This window comes from Coptis chinensis, chromosome 5 (genome assembly GCF_015680905.1).
Source record: "Coptis chinensis isolate HL-2020 chromosome 5, ASM1568090v1, whole genome shotgun sequence".
Classification (NCBI taxonomy): Eukaryota; Viridiplantae; Streptophyta; class Magnoliopsida; order Ranunculales; family Ranunculaceae; genus Coptis; species Coptis chinensis.
Window position 1 is genome coordinate 7,650,803 of NC_141460.1, and position 23,537 is coordinate 7,674,339.

General features: G+C 37.8%; 2 long non-coding RNA genes across 3 annotated transcripts in view; both read right to left on the bottom strand.

Moving 5' to 3' along the window:
• Positions 1-23,537, bottom strand: part of LOC147496482 (uncharacterized) — an 87,466-nt gene that overhangs the window by 49,988 nt on the left and 13,941 nt on the right. The window lies entirely within an intron of this gene.
• Positions 1-23,537, bottom strand: part of LOC147496483 (uncharacterized) — a 73,501-nt gene that overhangs the window by 46,725 nt on the left and 3,239 nt on the right. Inside the window, exons 3-7 of one of the 2 annotated variants that reach the window (XR_015194797.1) lie at positions 10,409-10,474; positions 10,231-10,290; positions 10,081-10,114; positions 9,938-9,970; positions 8,866-9,147 (exon numbers count right to left, since the gene is read on the bottom strand). This is a non-coding gene — a long non-coding RNA (uncharacterized LOC147496483). Of the gene's footprint in view, positions 1-8,865; positions 9,148-9,937; positions 9,971-10,080; positions 10,115-10,230; positions 10,291-10,408; positions 10,475-23,537 lie in introns of those variants that run through there. The other variant, XR_015194798.1, reaches the window with a different exon arrangement.

Below are 23,537 nucleotides of genomic sequence, written 5' to 3' on the forward strand. Positions count from 1 at the left end.
CGCCACGACTCCCAAAGAAAGTGGCCCAATATTGGTCCAAATTTCACCTCATACCCGCCCCGCCATTAGTTCTTGTTCTCCAATTTGGCATTGAGGATCTTTAGGTACAAGTTGCACGGGACCTAACCGACGCGACCACCCTTTGCGACAACAAAAAGCTCGACAATGTTGAAAACATAGCAATCCCTCAAAAATGCAATGTCATCGATCGGGTTTGTATCTCTCGATATTTTTGTAGGGATGCCAAACAACCTCAAACAAAATCAAATGTGTCATTAACAACTCTAATGATCAATTACTAAAAAATAAATATAAACAAACTTAAATACCAAATTGTCATTGAATTTAATACTTACATTGAACTCATTCAAATCATCAATTATCGCCGATAAAACTGCAATGCATACGCTTGGTCGTAATAATGTGGAGCGACTCGATGTGTCTATGAGCACGCCGGGTGAGACGAGATATAGTTGAAATTTGGGACTGTCATGAATACCGAAAATACTCATAGATCCATGCCTAGATATACACAAATAGTTAACATATTGATAGAGTAATAAAATTAACATTAAAAAAAAAATAAACTCTAAAATACTCAAATTTTACCTCAGAAGAGTCATATAGCCTCAGAACCCCTTTCACCTTCGCACATGTGGCAGCCCCGAGACCTCTATATAAAAACGCCAAAATTGTCGCACCCCATGCATACTCTTCTATCTCATCAATTTCAACAACGGCCTCGATAACATATAGGCACTCCAAATCTAGACTTGTCAAGAAAACGCACATCCAAAGAAAAAAAATGTAATAAAAGCTCTAATAAATCGCTGAACATCCCGAAACTCGAGGCCTTCTACCACATTCCCAAAGTCATCACATATAGGGCTATCATGAATCTTGTTCGCAAAAAATGCTTCCGGATGAATTCTAGCCTTACTTTTGAAGTGAACTTGCTAGCTTCCATCTCCTCCTCTAATCAAATCAATAGGGAGCCCTGCATCAAGATGTAAGAGATTTATCGATTGTTGTAAGTTCAGCACCGTCCCCTTTGCACCGCTTCTTCCTCTAATCAGGATTCCACAGATTTGGACAACATCGCCCAAAGTCACAAATATCTCCCCTAACCGCATATGGAAGGTGTTGGTCTCCTCGATGCCATCTCTCCACAAACGCCGAGATCAATGGTGGATCCATATGCTCGTGATAACCTTCCACGATCAAACAACCCAAATCTTCTCAACCGCACGCAAATCTCGAGACCTTTCACATTCATTTTGAAATTCCATTGATAACTTCGCTAAGTGTGAAACACACTTCAACGCCCGCGATCCTCCTTGAAACAACCGAAAGCACGATTAGATATATATGAACGTAAACAAAATATTTTGTAAAAGAAAATCAAAGTACACAAGAAAAACAAAATATTACCCTTCTCTCCCCAAACATCGCGAAATGACATGCACCGCATAGTCATACAACAACTCGACTCATACGGGCCTCCCCATACACACCTCTTTTGAAACTCCAAATCATCATTGGATTTTCTTACGAAATCCAATACCGGAGGTGCTTCTTCCACTCGGTGGTACGCCTTCTACCACATATTCTTCAACATCATCATCCCCGCTCATCCTCCTCCTCACTCTCCTCCTCCTCACTCTCTCTCTCCTCCTCTTCTACTATACTCTTCCCTTTGTCTAAACCTACATCTAAACCTACATCTAAACCTACATCTAAACCTACATTAGTATCACTATCTACACTATCTACACTATCTTCACTAAACTAATCAACCTCGTGAACCTCAAGAACCTCTTTTTCCAAATGGTCCCCTACGCTACCGATGCCGCTAAGCCGCCCCGCCTCTATGTCTTTTTCTTCCAACTGCATCACCGCTAGAGGAACCGCCACCAAACAATTTCTTAACACCCTTTAATGTAGTTTTCGCTACATTCTTCACATTCTTTGATCGAGGACCCATCGCTACAAAGAAAAAATAAAACAAGTATTAGTAAACCATATTTAAATAAACAATGTACAAAGAAAACCACTAGAAAAAGAGATCATCCCACCGTGAAACTAATGTACTTATAAGCTTGCTATGATAACTCCAAGTATATATGAAGAAATAGAATGAGGTTACACTATCCAAATTCTATCAATTTTGGCAGAGTTTCCTTTGTTTGGTCAACATTTCAGATACTTAAACCTCGCTATAACCTCGAAATCAATAATGACATCCTTCCAACAACCATATGTACATATAACCTAACTTTTACACGACAAAGGCAAAATGTATATATATATAAGATCAAGTTTCAGATGAACCGCCATTTATGTACATCAAGTATTACAACAAAATAACCGGACTCTCTACAACAAAATGAACTTGACTGTCCCTCGTCAAGTATAGGGGAAACCACCCAAAAAAACCACCTTGATTGTACATTCAGTAAAATTTGATAACCAAAGAAAGAGCTTCTCACCTATAATGCTTTACCGCTTCAGTTTTGTTCCCCTCAGATCCGCACCTTAAGCAAGTACTGTAAAAGCCGCATGTGATCAAGGTCATTACTCATTAGCCAAGACTCAAGAACATAAGCAGTATGAAAGGTGAGTAACAGAATGTACAGAAACACTAATCATAAAATGGTAAAAGTATCTTCTCTTATAACATCATTCATCATTCATGATCAAAGTAGCTTTCCCCCAAGTAGTAACTTCATATTCATCATTCATGATCAAAGAAAAAGGTTTCTTTACATAGAAAAAACGATACATTTAAAAACATTACCAACCACTAAATCATAGATATGTCTTATGCTTGAATTTTGCAAAACAAATAGATTTAACATGTTCTCAAAGCATAGACATGTTTTAATAGATTGCTTATGATGCTTTGATTAGTAAATTGATCGATTCGATAAAGGCAAATGGATGCTATACCAAATCAAATAATATGTTGTATAGTCCCCTTGAAACACCTATAGATTTTATTCCACTTAATAATATCTTGTAGTAAAATAGAATTTAAAATAGAAAACCGCTAAATTTCTAAACTCAAACATGATCAAGAAAATCTCAACTCAAACATGTAGATTACAAAACGTAAATAAGGAAATAAAGAAATAAAGAAGCGCACAAAAAGAAGAGAATAACCCTAATGTATTTCGCTTGTCACCTATCCTAAAAGTAGTCTTTGATCTATGATACATAACCCTAATGTATTGATCCTCAAAAGAGAAAGCCTCAGATAACAGCAAGGCACCTTGATGCTATGACACATTGTCACCCTCTTCTAAGTTCTAACCATACCACAAAAATATTTAGCTTGGGGCCAATCTTAAATCGAAATGCACCAAAAATTAGATTCCAATGAGATCTGAATTTACATTGCTTCGTAAAACTAATTTACAATTGAATCTAAATTTGTATTTTCAAAACAAACGAAGTTTATTGTGATCCTTGATTACCGTAAAAAGAAAACTCAAAAAAGAAGAAAACAAGTCATTTTCCAAGAATTGTAACAAAATCAAGTTCGATGTCCAACACCGATTTAGGAAAACAAATCGGACATCCCAAATCGCAATCGATGAATATAACCTTTCTTTGTTTTTACTTCATTTGTGGTTTTGAGGGTAGTTTTCCATTTCAACTATTAAGGTTGGTAAAAGGATTTGAATCCATACAAAGTTGTTATTCTTTTGGGCCGGGCTAGGACCTCACATTTCAATGAGACTTTGCATTCCGGGCCTAGCATTGGCCAACCCCATGTCCCAAACTCCTAAGTCCCAACCCCCCAAAACCGCCTTCACGCAAATGATCCGTCGAGTAGAAACCAGTTGCCGAGAGTTTAGATGTCACACAATCAAGAATTGAAACTAAGGTGCGTGTCCGTGGTACAAGGATGCATAACCGTGAGAACCAATTACATAATTGCAGCTTGTAAACTGTTCCTTAATAGGTGAGTTAATAGTTAATACCTCTGAAAACCGAAAGTACCATCAAGTATTGTCGAAATTTAATTGAATGCACAACTATTTAGAAGGCAGTGGAGGCTTACACCATGACTTGCGAGAAGGCAAAGCTTATGAATCTCCATTAAGGCTTCAAGGAAATGCCCTTCAACGGCTTACAATCCTCCGATATGAAGGCAAGCCTTTTAATTTATCTTATTGGTTGTTTGTACAAATTTACAAATAGTTATTTCTTCAAATAGTGAAGCTATCACGAATTATATTAACAACCTAAAAACGTAAGCTATTACACACTTTCCACCAAGCTTGAACACTTCATAATACACTTACTATTTTCTTTTACCATTAATCTCTACAAGTGATACTCAAGTGAACCACAACAATCTCGGACCTCTTTTACCTAGTTCATTTTACAATTTTTATTCAAGCTTGACATACTCCTCTTTTCGTCATTCTTGAAGACAATGATATACGATTCTATTTTTGACTGAAGCATTTGATGGAATAGCAAAACGCTTTGTCATTCATGCATGCAAGTCATTTACACTTTTACTTAAACGGAGGTTATATTTACTCACTACTCCAAAGAGCATCATCCAAAATTCAACTCTCCCCGACTTACGTGACCGAAAGAAACTAAGTAGGTGTTCATGCTCATGCAAGACTACTATCCAAAAGGAATTCTGAATAAGTTTCTAAAATCGACACAACACGAGCAAGGGCTCAAAATGGTGGCGATAAGTAAGTAAATAAGAGAAGGAGCTTTCGAAGAGCAAGAACCTTCTAGCCACCGACACTGCATGCTTTTTTTACTACACTAGCAAAATGGTGAAAGTAATTAGAGATTCGGGCTGATGAGGAAAAACCTCCTAGCCACCCCAATCTGTCTTAGCTATCGACCAACCAAGTGTTCTCGCTTTTAACCTTTCAAAACAGAACAAAAAGCAAAATCATCATTTGTTTCAAAGCATTATTTTCAGATCTCGATAATTAACACAAAAAAGCAGTCCTTCTAACAACCCCGATTGAAAACAATTGTTGCCCGGAAAAACAATTTCCCAAAGTGTAAACTAATATTTGGAGCCCCGACCATATCATTGCCCACCTAACAAACCATCCCAAAAGAGGCCTCCTAGCCTTTGTAGAATTCAATCGAAAGGCCCGAACTACAAGACATGAACAAAGTCGATCTGAGAGGCCCTACACCAACTCCTCAAGGCCAAATTAAACATATTTCTTTTTTTTTTTTTCTGGTTTTGCACATGCCAATCCTTCCTTCAAACCGACAAATAATGCCTTGAAACGACCCAAGCAATAATAATTGACATGTTATAATTCTTCCAAATTTACCTGATAAACCAACTTCCATAACCCACATTTTCACTAGGCATCGCAGGTATATATACTCACTAAAATGCCACTAAAACTTCTCCTACCAAAAGAACAAAACAGTTCGAAAAGATCAAAGAGGATACTCCTCCCATCAACCAGATAGAACACATTGCCTTCAACATCCGGCAATTCAGATACAAAGGTACAATCTGTTATGTACTCTACTTCTACTTAAGTACCGTAGAGCATTATGAAGAAACTCCAAATCAATCAGGCCCGTGAACCCTACCATACAAGTTGCTATCTCCCTCGATCTCTTCCTCCAAATTATGAAATTCATTTGAAATATCTTTCACTCTCCAATAGAATCAAAATCTACTCCAAGCTCTAAAACAAATCAACCCCTAGATAAATAAACTTCCTCAAACTGTTTCTCTATCGAGCATTAACACTAGAAACCACTCACATTGGAGGATCGCCAAGTGCCACCCATCTAAAGCATCCGGTGGTTTGATTTCTAACACCGGCATTCCATTAATTTCATACTTGTTATGACCAAAGCCATGAACCAAAAATAATGAGAAGTTTGCTAAATCGAAGTAATAGTTGGCCTTTCATTCTTTGATATGCACTAGTTTTCTTGTGCCTAACAAATCCAACAAATATATCCTCATCCAAATGAATTCCCACAAAAAGTTTTTCTCGATTCGGGTACTCGTGTCTTTTTACTACACCATCTTCCAAAGAGATGTAATCGCATAATGACAAGGACATCTAGCCCATTCCTCCCCAAATACCTACGGAAATAAAGCACCCATGACTAATCTACATTCCTTTGCCACTACAGTTTACTCCATGCTCATTTAATACTGTAGTCAGGCTTCGCTACTTGTGCTTATTGAGACACCCATCAGGGTTTTTTCTTTTAAACCCAATTTTTTTTATCAATAGCATTCTCATCAAAGCAAAACGCTTAAAAAATACACCTCAATGCTTCACATTATACAACTCCATTCTTTCTGCACCTAGCCAGTAAGTTTGTGCATGACAAATTAATAACGTGCAAATTTTAAGGGATACACTCCAAGTTTCTGAAAAACATTGGATGCACAAACAATAAATCTATATACACATACCATAAAAGTATTACTGAAAAACAATTAACAATAACAACTAACAAGAGATTATTCAGCAGAGGCATCCTCGTATCTATTACTTTTTTTTTTTGGATAATGTCATTGTCACTACTACAAAATACAGAGACTTGAAAAAGAAATCGTGTTTCAGATTTCGTGTTTGCATTCACTATGCAGGTGTTTTCAATAATTTCTTTGAAACAACTCAAACAAGAAAATTTTTCTTCAATGATACAGACATGACTTATAATTGGAGGGGAAATAATAAAAAAAAAAAAAGAGAGAAACTTACGAAAAACTTCTCTCGCAGGTCGTCTTCGACATGAAGAACTTCATGAAGAACTCACAAAAGAATGGCAGAAATTGTACACATATGCTTCACATATTGTGGCAAATAATTGAAGAACTCGCAGAGATTGAAAAACTCGCAGAGATTGAAGAACTCGCAACCAATTCGCAGAGATTGAAGAACTTCACTAAAACTGAATTGGATCGCCTCGTTTATGGATTGTTTCAATTAGATTGTTGAAGGGTTCAATTGGATTGCTTGCCGAAGAGTGATGATCTTACAATTGCGATAACAAACGTCGAATTATTGGAGGATACCGTTGGTTTCTCTGCTCTTTCACACTATGTCGACGTTTCTTTACACTAACTTCTCATCACCTCTTCACACTAACAGAATTATTGTGACAGCTGGAGGATACCGTTGGTTTCTCATACAATTGCGATAACAAACGTCGAAGGGTTTTGGACGACAAAGATGACCGAAGGAATAGGTTTTCCAGGTTTGCAATTTGGTGGGAGGGGGTGTCTTGGGCTTTCTTGTTTGGACCTTGTTGTTTGGTCAATGGAGGCTGCCTCGATCTAATTCCAGTGGCTCCAATACAAACACTCTAAATGTATGCAATTTTGTATTCTTCACCAGTTGACGTGTTGCATGCAATATGTTGTGAACACCATGAGAATTGTCCTTTTCACATGCATCACTGTTGTCACATGTTACTTTTTGGCTAGAAATTGCTATGTGAGACCATGCTCACACAATGATGATATATCCATTCTTTGATGTCTATGATGCTACCGATACGGGTATTGATATCGATATCGATCACGGCGACATGAGTTCGTAATCGATAGGGATATGGAAATTTAAATAAATTTTTTTTTAAAAATAGCATTTTAATATGACTTGAACAAAAATTGTTGGTGTGATTATTGATTAGTAACAAAGTAGATATGAGTTCCTCTCTATTTTTCTCTTTTCTTACCTGCTCCATCTATGTTTTTTTAAGACCACTTGAAATACCAACACGAAAATAAGTCAATATACACAACTAACCTCGCAAGAAAAAAACATAGATTTAGACTTTAGATCTCCAATTTCTTCCAACGCAATTTCTAATTATAAACAATGGCACAATACCAAGTACACACAATTACTTATTATCTTAATAAACCAATATCAACTGACTTAAATCGAAAGCATAATATTTAACCTATAGTCAATATTAATATATAAATACATTAAAACATACAACATATTGGAAAACATATCACCACAACTTGTAAAGTATAAACACCATCAACCTAAAGTCAACATCAATTACACTAAATATCAAAACACATGATGAATTAACATCAGCGGGAAGCATTAAAAGGAATAAAGTTAAAAGTTCGCCTACCGCGAGGGATATCCCTATAGGGATGCCGGTAGAGACCGTTGGATCCGAGATCTAACGGTCCGAAAATAAAACAAACCCGTATTCTCTCTCTTCCTTTTGTTTTGATTTTTCGGACCGTTAGATCTCGGATCCAACGGTCTCGAAACACTCATCCCTATAGGGATATCCTCGTGGTAGGCCAGATCAAAGGAATATAAGCATAGACATGCATTGGATGTAGATATACATACTAATAATAGCATGAACATGATAAACTTTACTTGTAAAAGTGAAGATGTCAACATCAATCAAAACATAAGGAGTTATCAACGTCGGCATCAAAATATGGATACTTATGGTAAGCACGCGAGTTGTTTTTGATAACCTAGTAAGTACACACGGATACACATCATCCGACACTAGGGTATGCCCGTGACGACGGCGGACTAGAGTCGCCCACGACGCTAACTCTGTAGAAGTAGCCTGAACTTGAACACAGCCCCCTCCCCCGTTTTGATTCTATTATACTGGCTATTGTTCCATTTATAGTCAAGAATGATTATTAGGCTGAGAAACTCGACATCACACTAACTTGAATTGAACCACCTGAGGGGTAATTTGGATAGAACATCCCCATTATTTTATGACTTTCCAATGTTTTGGATCATGTTAAAAGGCTGCAAAGACAATTCTCATTCAATAAATCGGGTAGTGATTTGCATAGATGCTCTAGACTCATTCATCTAAATGGACTTAAACATAGAAGAACACCAATTAAACCAAATGAAATAAGAACAATATGAGAAACATATACATAATCAGACTCCCACAAGTGGTTTGAATGAGGACATCAAAACAGTACCAAAAAGAGCACCCACAAAAGTACGCCAAGTACAAAAAAAAGTAGCGAAAGTACAGATAACATTATTGACAATCATAACTCTTCCGGAAACCCCAACCTTGTTCGCCAATGTCAAGGTCATTATCATAAATCCCAAGCCTTGAGAAAACTTCATCGAAGAAGTATGTAATTATCTGTTTTAAATTCGTTAAATAGAGTGAGTAGGAAATACTATATATATTGAAGAGAAGAAGAAATTGACAATTTAGAAGTGAAACAATGAACGATTGTATTCACCTTTAGACTCTTTTCTAGGTGAATGCAATTACAATGTAATTTCTAGGTGAAATACTATATATACTGAAGAGAAGAAGAAACACTATGTAACGCCCCAAAACTCAAACAATTACAAACCTATGACACGTGGTTTTTATAGTAAAATTTCGACAACATCTCTGTATTTTTGACATTTCATAAATATAAACCTGTCATAACCTGAAAATCACAATCATATATTTCTAATTGGTTAATCCAGTTACTTAACCGTCTCGACAGATACCAGAGCTATCAAATAACTGGCTTACAAAAATGAGACCACTTCAACATTATGACTTAGTACGCCAAAGTATTTGACTAATACCAGATCATCAAAGCACCTCGTAGAAAGTCATTACCGAAAACACAAGTAAAGTACATACATCAGAGTCCCATAACTATCAAAAGGTCTACACCCATAACAAATGATATTTACAATGTATACATATACCATATTTCCTAAAGTTTCCATTGGGGTAGTTCCATAAACGCGACTTTCTGTAACAACACTAATAAATCAAAGAACAAACAATAGCCCAAATGCTACTGCACTAAAATACCTATAAAAGCAAAGATAACCAAATCAAAGCTCAAATCAATCAAAATTAATACTTTTTGACAAACCCAAAACCAAAAAATAGAACCCTTAATAAATAATCAAATAAATACCTGTAACAACACCAGAAGAAGCTCAGACTAAACCTTTACATAGAAGAAAACAAATAATTCATCTCTGGCTAAACGATTTTAAAACGAACTGAATCTTTACATGGAAAATCAAAGAGATTGAGTTATAAGAGAAGAGATGTTACATGTTTCACTTGACCTGAGAATCAGCAGAGATCACTAAGTTATAGTGATTGGCCAAGGTCCCATCGCCACGTTCATGGATGAAAAAATTAAACAACATAATAAGTAGAGAGGCCAGGGAAGAAAAAATGAAAAAATGAAAAGGAACATACCTGAGAATCAGTAGAGATCACTAAGTTTGAAGATATGAGAATTGAAATTTCTTCGTTCAGCTAAATACCATATAAAAAGACGTCACCATTTAGTACGAATTGAAATAGATTTGTATAGAACTATAAATTCAGGTGTTGTAAGATCAAAAAGAAGAAATTAGGGGGGGGGGAAACTAACCAAGGTTCACAAAAAGTTCTTCAACGCAATACTGACAAAATGTAATTACACACCAACTCGCAAAACCTACATAATTTGAACGAAGCAAATTAACCAAGTAAGAGCAAATACAAATGTATCAATTTAATGACTATAAATTCAATGAGAAACTACTCAACACGTGACTATAAATGAAAAGAACTTACGGATTATAGTAAGATGATAAGAGCCCAAAACTGTAGTTTTAACCCCTTAATAATCATACTGTTAGACCAATTATGTGAATAATAAGTAAGAGTTAATACTGATTAAGTGTTTTTTATGCATTTCAGGCTTCAAAGTCCATTATGTGCAGAAATGTGCCATTTTAGCGAGATAAAGGAGCAAAAGTCAGCAGAACTTCCGAATGCCATATCTTTGGACTCAGACCTCGGAATGAGGCCTACCTTATGTCAAAACGACCGGCTCGGAAAGAGCTTTGCAATGGTCCAAGCCTTGACCCAATCAGAGGAGCAGAAGTGGACGAAAAGTCTGTGGAAGCCAACTGCAGCTGAAGAGGCTTTTTTGGACTGAAAGAATTGGGTTTTGGGCCCCGATTCTCCGCCCAAAACATGGCTCCAAGCCCATGCACGATTTTGGATCTGGATGTATAAAAACAAAAGCTTGACTCAGTATTAATGGCAGTCAATAGCCAGGTAGTTAGAAAAAAAAGTAGATAGCTTAGAATAGAAAGTAGCCATTAAAATAGCTTCTAGATCTAGTTTTATTTAATTGTTTTGATTAAGTATAGTTTCAAATCTAATTCATTTCATTAGATTAAACCTTGAATCTTGTTCTTCATTTGATTAGATCAATAAAGTAGTATTCTTTACCCATTTCGATTTTGTCAATTCCAATTCTAGATCTAAATTCAATTCCTATCCTTATTTCAATTTAGTCATTAAATTAGATTTCATTATTGTTAAATTAAGTAAATTTCAATGCTTTATATTATGTTTAGTCTTAATCTAAATGGAAATGATTGGAATGATTCAAGGCTAAACCTCCATTAGAGGGGGGGCCAGAAGCCTTGATGAAAGCTTGATTCGATTATCGTAGAGTCGTTAAGTATTTTTTCTATTCCACTCTAGAGACGATTAGTTCACCATGAGAATGGGTTTAATTGTTCACATGCTAGTTATGAATTGGTAGAAATGCCATGTATAATTAGGGATTAGGAATAACCAATTGTTAAACGGCGATTCAATTCGGATTCTGACGATTAAATCGTTAGTGGATTAAGTTGAGTTAAGGTGGAATCAATCCCCTCTAACTCCTTATCATAGAATCAACGTAGCATTCCCTTAGTATTCTGATAACCGACTAGTTGCATCTTGTGGGTAGTTGCATCGTAGTATAATTCCCTTCCGAAAACTCTCATAGACTTAAAAGCGACTAGTTAGATTAGAAAACATCCATGCTAGAGCACTAGGAGTGGAGCAATTAGTTACTCCATTCTATTTTCGATAGACTTGAGAGTAGGAAACTTTGATAATCAACCACGTAAAATTGTTAAGTTCTAGTTTACTTACGTTGTGAATTCATCGTTCATTTCGTAGGTAGACTATTCATTATTATCATATTCATTACATTTACAAAATTAATTTTATCAAATGGCTGCCATATCTTAGTCTTAGTTTTTTTAGCATTGTTTTCATAATAGAATTAGTAATTTTTAAGTCCCATTTCACCCACCCACCCTTGTTTGATTCATACTGTGGTTGCCGTTTCAGTTTTGGAAAAATTCCGCGAGGAAATATACCGAATACGCCAGCGCTTCAAAAGAGAGCGACCAGCTATGTTCTTGGAATTTGATCAATACACTCAGCGCCGCTTCAAAGAAAGCGACGACCCGCTAAGTTCTTGGACTTTCGAATTTACAAAGAGACAAAGATAAGATAGCGCCAGCCCTTAGCTGAAATTTCCGGTTTCCACGGTTTGATTCGAACTTGAGTTGTCAAGTTTTTCAGTGTTCTATTCTCTTATATACACCGAACACGCATTACAAAGGCGATATTCATAAAGCGAAGCAAGGGCCTTGTCGGTATTCCTTTCTTCCACACCTCGCATCTCCGTTTAGAGGTTTATACTAGTACATCGAATTGTTTGGATCGTTGCATGTTTAGTTAAGCTCGACTTAGTCTTGCATGAGATTAAAGTCCGGCGAACAAAACACCTAACGTAAATACACAACAACATCAACAAACAAGTCTATCTAGTATACCACAAACTACACCTCTAGCTACTATTCCACACACACCACCGATATAATGGGGAAGAAAGAGACTCCTCTCTCGGACTTCTACAAAGCCTCGAGCGATAGCCCCAAATCTTGCATCGTTCTAGCAACCCACCGGGGATTTGAGAATCCCTCAAATATTTTTAATTTGTTACCCGTTTTCATGGTTTAGACCATGAAAAACCTTACCAAAGATACATTAGGATTGAACAAGTCCTAACAACATTCCACCATCCTACGGTTGGTTGGAACAAATTAAATTAAGGGTATTCCCTTTCACCTTAGCCCGATAAAGCGGCGTCTTGGTTAACTGCCCAAAGCCTAATTACGTGGACTTCGTGGGCTAAACTTGTTCAAATTGTTTATGGAACATTTTACCCACCCCTAAAGACGGATGAGATGCTTTCCAAGATTCATTTCTTTCGACAAAATCCTTATGAATCATTTTCGAGGCTTGGAATCGTTTCACCGATCTGCTTATAGAGTGTCATTACACCATAACCTAGCAAAAGACACGTTAGTTAGGTGCCTTTTTCAAAGGACTTCAACATCACCATAAAGAAGTCCTTGACATTATGAATGGGGGTAGTTTCTTAAGTAAAGGAGCCTCGAGGCTTATAAATTTTTAGAAGACCAAACTAAGCGAAATAATAATTGGGGGTAGTGATGATATCCCCCTAGTTCTTCTTCAACAGTTAAGGCCGCCCGGTATGTTTGAAATTAAACACGATTCGAGATTAAAACTCTAATCGAATCACTCACTAAAAAGGTAGAGGCCATTTCAGACAACAAAATCCTATCCCCGTCATGAATGTAAATTCAAACCCATGTAGTTTCGTTGGAGCCACGAGCATCCCGATTCCAACGTCCTATAGCCTATGAACGGGCTTGTTCCATTAATAGTGAACCTAACCCCCTTGGAGACAAAATCCCAACTTCGTTGGCGGAATAACCAAAACGTCACACCTCAAGGGTACAATCATCAATATGTTAGGCCAACGCAGAGCTTTAACCAAGCTCCACTACGACAAGGACAGGGTCAGGGTAATTTTAATAATTATAACAACCAAGTGCAACCTCGACAAGGTCAAGCACAAGGTCAAGGTAATTATAATAATTATAATGCTAATAGAGGTATCGTTCCGGTAAATAATAACTATCAAAATCCACCAATAAATAATTCACGGGAAATAGTTCCAGTAACACCACCCGTGACCACTACACCCACACAACCGGATCGTCTTGACACCTTTATACAAGTGAGCCAAAAACTTTTCCAAACCATGGCTCAATCCAACCAACAGCTTCTACAATCCGTAAATAATTTAACCCAACAATTGGCTCAAGATAAAGCCCAACCCAAAGGTGTGTTTCCAGGTAACGCAATACCTAATCCTAAAACAACAAACACAGCCTTTGAGGTCACCGATAATACTAGTAATGAATATGAAAATGTAGGTGAGATAAATGCCATCACCACTCTCCGTTCGCGGCGGTGGTTGATAACAAAGTAACTATGCCTATAGTTACCCCACCGTAGAGCCCCTACACCTGCTATATTACTAGATACGAAATAGAAACTGAAGAGCCTACCACCGTGTAGAGGTACCGGTTACAACACAACCTAAGAAACAAAAAGCCACGGTTAAACATCCGGTGATATCATTGCTAAATATGAGACGTAAACCACCGTTTCCACAAAAATTAGCCATGTTAACTAGAGATACAAATTACGAGGAGATTAGGGACGTTTTCAAGAATCTAACTATAAACCTTCCTTTCCTCGAAGCTATAAAAAAGCTACCACACCATGCTAAGTTTCTTAAGGAATTGTGTACTACTAGGCGTAAAGACAAATATACCAAAGAGCCTTTTTAGCAGAACAATTCCCAAACTTATCTGAACATAATGGAATTGTTAAGTACAAGGACCCTGGTCGTCCTACTGTACAATGCACCTTAGAAGATTCCTATACGACCACCGCGTTATTAGACCTGGGGGCTAGTGTTAACTTACTCCCATTTTATGTGTATAGACAAATAGGTCTAGACAAGATGCAACCCACTAAAAATGGCGTTGTAATTAGGCGATCGGTCTATTAAAGTATCCTAAGGGTGTAGTCGAAAATGTGTTGGTAAAAGTTCAGGATTTCTACTATCCGGCTGATTTTGTAGTCCTCGATACGAAAGTTAAGCTAAAGACTCTGTCCGATTATTTTAGGAAGCCCTTTCCCGGCAACCGCCAATGCGCTCATTAATTGCCGTGATGGTTCAATGTCCATGTCTTTTGGCCATCTTGTTGTTGAAGTCAATGTTTTAAAACAAGGACACAGTTACCCGATTAGTCTATGGATGGAGAGGTTAGCATGATCGAGAGCTTTGCTCAAGATTATTTCAACAACACGTTCCCGATAGTCATATGCGAAAAATTCTTTCCTTTGGAAAGTCGGACTCCAACATTTTCATTCCTACACTAGTCGATACAACGTATTATTGATGAGGAAGGGATAGATGACTTTCTCAAAGATGTAGAGGACTACCATAGTAATGTGGATATGACCAATCTAGATGAGGAATTTGATGAGTTTTTTCGGGTGAGGTGAAATTTCACCCTATCAAGAACTAACTTGCACAACATCCACCTCGATTCCCCTCCTTCCACCCTTTCAAAGGAATCTCGAGTTTGCACTCGATCCTTTTGTTTATCCTGTGCTTCATAATTTTTTAAATCCTCCTAGCAAACAAATACTTGAGGAAGGACAAACTATTTGACACCTTCATTTTTCAGAATTGAGGCAGTCCCTACTACACACAATGAATGAGTTCGATTAAAAACCACATCCTCATTGTTAATGCTGTCTTTCTAAAACTTATCCATATCCACCATATCCTCCACAACCATTCACTTTTCCACACTTATTTACTAAAACACCCACGCATTCAAAATGAAAAAGAAGGTGCATGATAGGTTACACAATAGGGTAATCCGACTTCGTTTGGATTCCACTAGGTCGTGGGTCGTAGGAAATCTTGGTGCTTCATTGTGTTTGGATATGTTTTCTGTGATATTTATTTATGGAATGATCCACAACTATTTCGGTTGTTGATATATGATCAACCTGCATGTTCATACATATGTTTTTTAGATAAAGTCTTGAGTATCGACTATAAATCGACTCAAATTTCTGTGTTGGTGCATTTCCTTTCATTCCAATATATTGGTGAGTGCACCATTAGGGTAACCGGGCCCTCCCTATGGAGTGTGTGGCTGTAAAATACGGATCCTAAGTCCGCGCGGTTCACATAGTTCACGTTTTCCACTCTTGCATGTTTTTCTCGGATTTTTGAGACATGTTTCTCTATGGTGTGAATTATGTCTTTATTGCTTATTGTTTTTCCTTCTAAAAATAAAATAAAAAAATAAAAAATAAAAATAAACAGAGTAATCTAGGAAGTCTCGGGAATCTGACTTTAAAAGACCCACTGCTAAAAACAAATTTTCTAAGCTTCGTTGTAAAAAATTTGTTTGGGGGTGGGGTGTTCGTGTTTCCGTACTAAAATGTTTTATGTCCCATTAGAGTTGCTTAGGCCGTTTTATTGTATTACGATTCGGATTGACGTAATCTATTAATTTAGATTTCAGTCGTTCGCATAACTTACGTTATGCACGCATTTCGAGGCGTTTTCCACTATCACGTATGTCATCTGAAGTCGGAATAGAGTGTTTTATGGATCATTGGATAGGAAATTCTCTCCTGATCATTTCCATATCTCATTCGCAAAAATCGGACCGGTAACGAAGCGGGAATTTTGATTTGAAATTCGCAAAAAAAAAAAAAAAAATCAAAAAATTCGATTTTGGGCTTGGGCCCAACCCGCGCCCACCCGCCCATGGAGAGCGCGCTCGCGCTCTTACCTTCTCACGAACAGTTCATCGCGTTCTTCATCTTCCACCGCCATTAACGCCAAGCTTAAAGCTTAAACCTAAAACAAAAATCAAATAAAAAGAAAACTAAAAACAACCCACGCCAAAAAATCAAATCCCAACCCCAATCGAATCTTCAAACACCAATCAAAACCACCTCCACCAATTTAACCCAACAAAACCACCAAAAATTCAAAATTTCGTCTGCGCCGCCACCACACCGCCCACCCACCACTGTTCCTTCCGGTCGGTCAAGTTAAACCACCACTACCACACCCTCTACAAACCCCAAAACGTATTCAAATTTCAAATGGCTCAACAACGCCCGAATCATACCGAGCAAGTTTTTCATTGCCGACCATTTCGCGCCGCTTTACGGTGACGAAATGGCTAGTAGAAGCTGGAATAGTCTCACGGTACTTTCGACCGAAGACTTCTACCATGAAGACTTGGTCCGACGGTTCTACAACACCGGGGAGTTGGAAGGGAGTAGGATTTTTGTGTTGGTGAAGAAGAAGGAGGGAGTTGACTCACGGATTTTGTTGGCTGAGATTCTAGGCATTCCGCCTAGAATCTCTGACCACTTTACAGATCCTCGGTTTGACGGGTAGAGCCGTTGATGGGCATTATCATCATCAATGGGAGTTACAATCCAAACTCCCATTGTGTTCGCCCGGGGCATCCCTCGGGACCAACCCAACTTTCTGGCTTCGGTGGATTGGTCGGAATGTCCTAGCAAGGACAAGGTCGATGACATCGGTCCGACCTGCCTCCGCGTCCTATGGGTACTCGAGAGCGAAGTATGATTTCTGCATCACGGAGTTTTCTTGAACATTATTAGGGGTTCGAAGGTCTTTGGCACCTCTCCTTGTGCTTATTACTAAGATCATCTTTGAAGATGAAAGCAACTCCCCGTGATCCGAGAGGATTTACATTACCCCGCACCGTAACCCCGTATCTATAGGGGAGTGTGTCCAACAAGTTTGGAGGAGGGCTGAGGATAGAGGGAAGAAGAAGAGGATGGTGGAGCCGGGGACAGGGATGATTCGGAGGAGGATGAGGAGGATGGGACTTGCTTTGATACGGATGCCTTCCGAGGTGTTGGTCTGATCTTTGGCGCATGGCTATGCTTCATAGGGGCATCGCGTTCACTCAACACTCTTCTCGCAGACCTCGGACTCGACGAGCGACCATTCATCACAACCGAGATCCGCACCCGGAGGATGAGAGATGGGAGCGGCGAGGGCTGAGATGGAAGCCCAGCCGGTTTAAGAGTGGATATGCTAGCACGCTTCCCACCTCATCTGGACTTCGCCTCGAGGACACAGCCACTTAGGGCATGAGTCGTCGACGAAGACGGCTGCTTCTTTGGACCTTCCGGAGCCCGGGAGCCACCACTAGAGATCAGCCCTCGGCCACCACTGGCGAGGTGTTTAGAGAGGATGAGGAGTGATAGTCGAAGTTATTTTTGTTTTATAAGTTGTTGTTTTATTTACTTTTGTTGTTTTATTGTAATGTAACTTTTATTTCCGTAATTTGAATTTTGTAAGTGAAAGGACCTCCGAATCAAAATTTTTAATATAAGGGGTTATTTTTCAGTTAGTGTGCTTGTTTCATTTTGACCCCACCTTCCCAACTTGTTTGGGGGTGGTTTTATCATTCAAGCTGTATTTTTATAAAAACCCTAGTGTTAGAATTTCTTCATGAGAGTAAAGGTGAAAATATGGAGTTTAGGCCTATCTATGATTGAGAATCATTGTAGGATGAAATCTAGATTAAATAGGTACATTCAATCATAAAATCCAAATAAGAATACTGGGTTTGAATTGGAATACAGGATATGAGTTGTTTCCGTTTTCAAGTTTGGAAATTTTAGGATTTCCGGAAAACTGCCGTAATTAGTTTTGGCAACTTTCCGATCCATTCTAGCAACTTTAAACCTATATAAACTTGATACAATCTATCCTCACAACTCACACTACACCTAAACTCCATCACTCACCCTTCACACCCGCGATTCCCACGTTTTGTCTCCATTTTCACAAAAACTTCGAGCGCGCCAGCGCGCTTTGAGCCTTCAGCGCCCTTCACTTCTGTCGAGAAAAATTTGCTCGAGCGCGCCAGCCAAGTCAAAAGCGACCAGCTAAGTTCTGGGAATTCAAAAATACAAAGCCAGCGCCTATTTTTTATTTAGCGCCATTTGATACTGACTTCCGGACCAGAAAAATTCCAGTTTTTCGCGTTGTGCCGGTCGTTTTGCAACTATTCCAGCGTAGTTTTGAGATGACATCTCCCATAATAATACCGAACAGTCTTTTCGAAGATTTGTTCCAAAGCACTACTTACGGTGCTTGGTTTCATGAGGTGATCACACACGTTGGCTGGGAACCTCTTATGGTAAGACCGGCTGAACTTTATTCTCCAAAGACTTGCATCTTATTTTTATAATAACTGCATTTTCTTTGAGAGGACCTAAGTGTTCTCCATCACCATTGACGATGAACCAATGGAAATTACCGTGTTCTTGCTAGCATTTGTTCTTGGACTTGCTATGCCCGGCGAGATACAAGACCCATGGTGCTATTGGGTTACGATAATATGCATGTCTATACTTATGAGTCTTTGCCGCGAGGGCTTATGGGGCAGGCATTTTCCTCAGTATTGAGGACCAAAGGGGACTATAACGTTGCCGCGGTAGCCCTGTCCATGAACATAGGAACTGTTATGTTTTGGATTATGCTAAACATTTTAGGGAATGGCGCGTTTTCTTACGTGAATGGCGCCACTTGCAGCGTTTTTCTTGCTTTAGCCAATGGGCGCCGGTTCTATGACCTTCCCGGACTTTGATGTCTAGTTTAGACGAGCCCATACCATGAGGCATAAATACCTTCTTATGCCCTGTTCTAATTTCCGCGTATTATGCTATGTTTCTTTCCTGTTTTTGTACACGTTTCACGGATTGGATTAAAGGTAGACACGGGTCGCGACCCACCAATAGTATTATTCGATCTTTCCGTGCAATGACTTGGCATGGGTGGCGGGTACAACCTCACCGTGGGTTGCACCTACACCCATCGGACCAAGTGGCACTTAATAGGTTAGCAACCATAGATGATAAATGGCGTAAAGCCTGGCAAATTATCATAGCATGGCAGGACGCGAAGGAACCTCACTTCTTTATAGAAGTAGAGGATGACGAAGATGACGAATAACAACGGGAGTGGAGGTAAGTTTTAGTTCTGTTAGTGTCTGCTTATGTCCCAAGCAATTTAATTATGTTAACCCCATAATGGGTGGAACTCTTATAGAGTTGCGTCAGTTTTTATTTCCTATATTAGTACGTTCTAACCTTGTTTTGCAGATGTTTCTGAATTTCACGCGCTTCAATGGTATTTTTCCTACCCTCTTTATTTACAATGCTTTGAGGACAAAGCATGCTTTTGTTTGGGGGCATAGAAACACGTGTAATTAAGACATCTGCTAGGATATAAATATATAATATGCATTTGTTTTCTAGTTAAAAATTTCAAAAATTTAAAAATATAAACAAATAAGTTATGCTATACACTTAGGAATATTGGTATTGTTTCTTTCTCCATGCTTTTAACAATCTAGAAGTCTCACATAGTCAGAAGATCGTAATAATTGTTAGAAACTTAGGTTAATAATGTAGGTAATAATCTTTGCATCCGCCTCTATAAATATATTACATGAGTATCTATGATTGTTAGCAATGAAGTTTACGAAATCTAGGCTAGAGTACTTATTCTACAAATCCTCGCGTGAGAATATAGCCTAAAAGCCTTATATGAGAAAAACATTTGAGAAATGACACAAGGAGGAGAAGTAAAATCCGATAGAGAAATCACACGTCCACTTACTTGATCACTAAACCATATCCTAAGTGAGAATTTAGGCGCTCTTTGGATCGATATAGCCAGAAATTCAAACCTATGAATTATTTTCCGCTAGTCGCCACTCGAGCCTTTCATTAGCCCTTCCATAAACCACAATTCCTTTACCCCCTACAAAACAAAAAAAATAAAAAAAAAAAATATATATATATATATATATATATATATATATATATATATATATATATATATATATATAATAAATCAACCTACCCAATGAAGATAAGTCCGAGAATAAAATGAGTGAAGAAGAGAAGAAGAAGAAAAACCCGTGGTAAACAAAAATTAGTTAGTTGCTTCCAAAAAAAAGAAAAGAAGTTTCCATCCAATCCAAAGAAAAAAAAATAAAAAATAAAAAATAAAATAAAATAAAAAAAAATAAATAAAATAAAAACTCCAAAAATAGAATAAAAGGGAGTCAAAAGCCAAAAAGAAAAAAGAAAAAAAAAATATGGCTAAGGATGGAAACAAATTGTAGAAGCAAAAGTAAATAACAAGGTTTTCTCTAAGTTACATAATACGGAAGACTCTATTATCTCAGACTTGTCCTTTTGACTATCCATTTCCTTCCTTCTTAAACCATCTCCTAATCCCGTAACACCTAATAAAGACCTCTAGCTCAATTAGGAATAGGTTAGTGTGATAGTAAGTGGCAGATGTGTTTGATCGACCCCGCTTCCTTGTTGTCATTGAGATTGTAAGGTAAAGTGTGCCCACCGTATTAATCGGAGTAGCTAAACTTGAGTGGAAAAATCAGAGTGTTGTTTCTTGACTATTATTGTGAGAACCTACTTAAGGACGCTTATTCGAAGTTCTCGAAACAAACCCGCTAAACATTTGATAAGACTACTCATTTAGATATATGTTTATTGTAGATGATTGATTATTATGCATATATTAACTTAGGGTTTTGACTGGTTATTCTTATGTAATTGCTAGAGAGATGTATAGATAGTTGAGCATGAATAAGGAAACAATAGTTTTATTTTCTTAGTCGTTGTAGTATAGATGAAGTTTGTGAAGTACCTTCACTCGAAAAACTCTCACGAGGCTATAACTTCGTCCCACCGGGAATTCCTAGTGGTTTAAGGCCTTGTTGCATATGGTCAATGCAATCGCTCTCAGCTAAACGAGATTAGGTAGAACTCCATTTTGGTCACTTATTCTAATTTCTCATCTTTGCTTGGGACAAGCAAAATCTTTGTTTGGGGTGGTTTGATAAGAGCCCAAAACTGTAGTTTTAACCCCTTAATAATCATACTTTGTTAGACCAATTATGTGAATAATAAGTAAGAGTTAATACCGATTAAGTGTTTTTATGCATTTCGGGCTTCAAAGTCCATTATGTGCGAAATGTGCCATTTTAGCGAGATAAAGGAGCAAAAGTCAGCCAGAACTTCCGAATGCCATATCTTTGGACTCGGACCTCGGAATGAGGCCTACCTTATGTAAAACGACCGCTCGGAAAGAGCTTTGCAATGGTCCAAGCCTTGACCCAATCAGAGGAGCAGAAGTGGACGAAAAGTCTGTGGAAGCCAACTGCAGCTGAAGAGGCCTTTTTGATTTGAAGAATTGGGTTTTGGGCCCGATTCTCTCGCCCAAAACATGGCTCCAAGCCCATGCACGATTTTGGATCTGGATATATAAAAACAAAAGCTTGACTCAAGATTAATGGCAGTCGAGTGAGCCAGAGTTAGAAAAAAGTAGATAGCTTAGAATAGAAAGTAGCCATTAAAATAGCTTCTAGATCTAGTTTTATTTAATTGTTTTGATTAAGTATAGTTTCAAATCTAATTCATTTCATTAGATTAAACCTTGAATCTTGTTCTTCATTTGATTAGATCAATAAAGTAGTATTCTTTACCCATTTCGATTTTGTCAATTCCAATTCTAGATCTAAATTCAATTCCTGTCCTTATTTCAATTTAGTCATTAAATTAGATTTCATTATTGTTAAATTAAGTAAATTTCAATGCTTTATATTATGTTTAGTCTTAATCTAAATGGAAATGATTATGAATGATTCAAGGCTAAACCTCCATTAGAGGGTTGTGAAGCCTTGATGAAAGCTTGATTCGATTATCGTAGAGTCGCCGATTTTCTATTCCACTCTAGAGACGATTAGTTCACCATGAGAATGGGTTTAATTGTTCACATGCTAGTTATGAATTGGTAGAAATGCCATGTATAATTAGGGATTAGGAATAACCAATTGTTCTGCGAAGCAGTTCAATTCGGATTACGACGATTCGTCGTTAGTGGATTAAGTTGAGTTAAGGTGGAATCAATCCCCCTCTAACTCCTTATCATAGAATCAACGTAGCATTCCCTTAGTATTCTGATAACCGACTAGTTGCATCTTGTGGGTAGTTGCATCGTAGTATAATTCCCTTCGTAAAACTCTCATAGACTTAAAAACGACTAGTTAGATTAGAAAACATCCATGCTAGAGCACTAGGAGTGGAACGAATTCGTTACTCCATTCTATTTCGATAGACTTGAGAGTAGGAAACTTTGATAATCAACCACGTAAAATTGTTAAATTCTAGTTTACTTACGTTGTGAATTCATCGTTCATTTCGTAGGTAGACTATTCATTATTATCATATTCATTACATTTACAAAATTAATTTTATCATAAGACTTCTGGGTAAACAAAGTTTGGGGTGTGACTTTCCGAATTTGGAGGGAGGAAAATACTGATTCTGTCTGAAGAAGTGCACCTTGATAGTGCGACATATAATTGACCGTGGCTGAAAACTTCAGTGCGAAGGTCAATCCCCACATACTTCACCGATTGTCCTTGTGACTTATTTATAGTCATTGCATAAGCAACACGCACAGGAAACTGTCTTCTTGTCATATAAAAAAGAAAATAAGAAGACGACGGTGACAAAGATAATCTTGGAATAAATGCATGATTACTCGCTTTTTCACCAGTCAAAATTCTTGCGAAAAGAACGTGAAGTCGACAGTGGACCACCATCAATCGAGTTCCATTGCATAATCCATCTTTGGGAGCAATATTTAAACA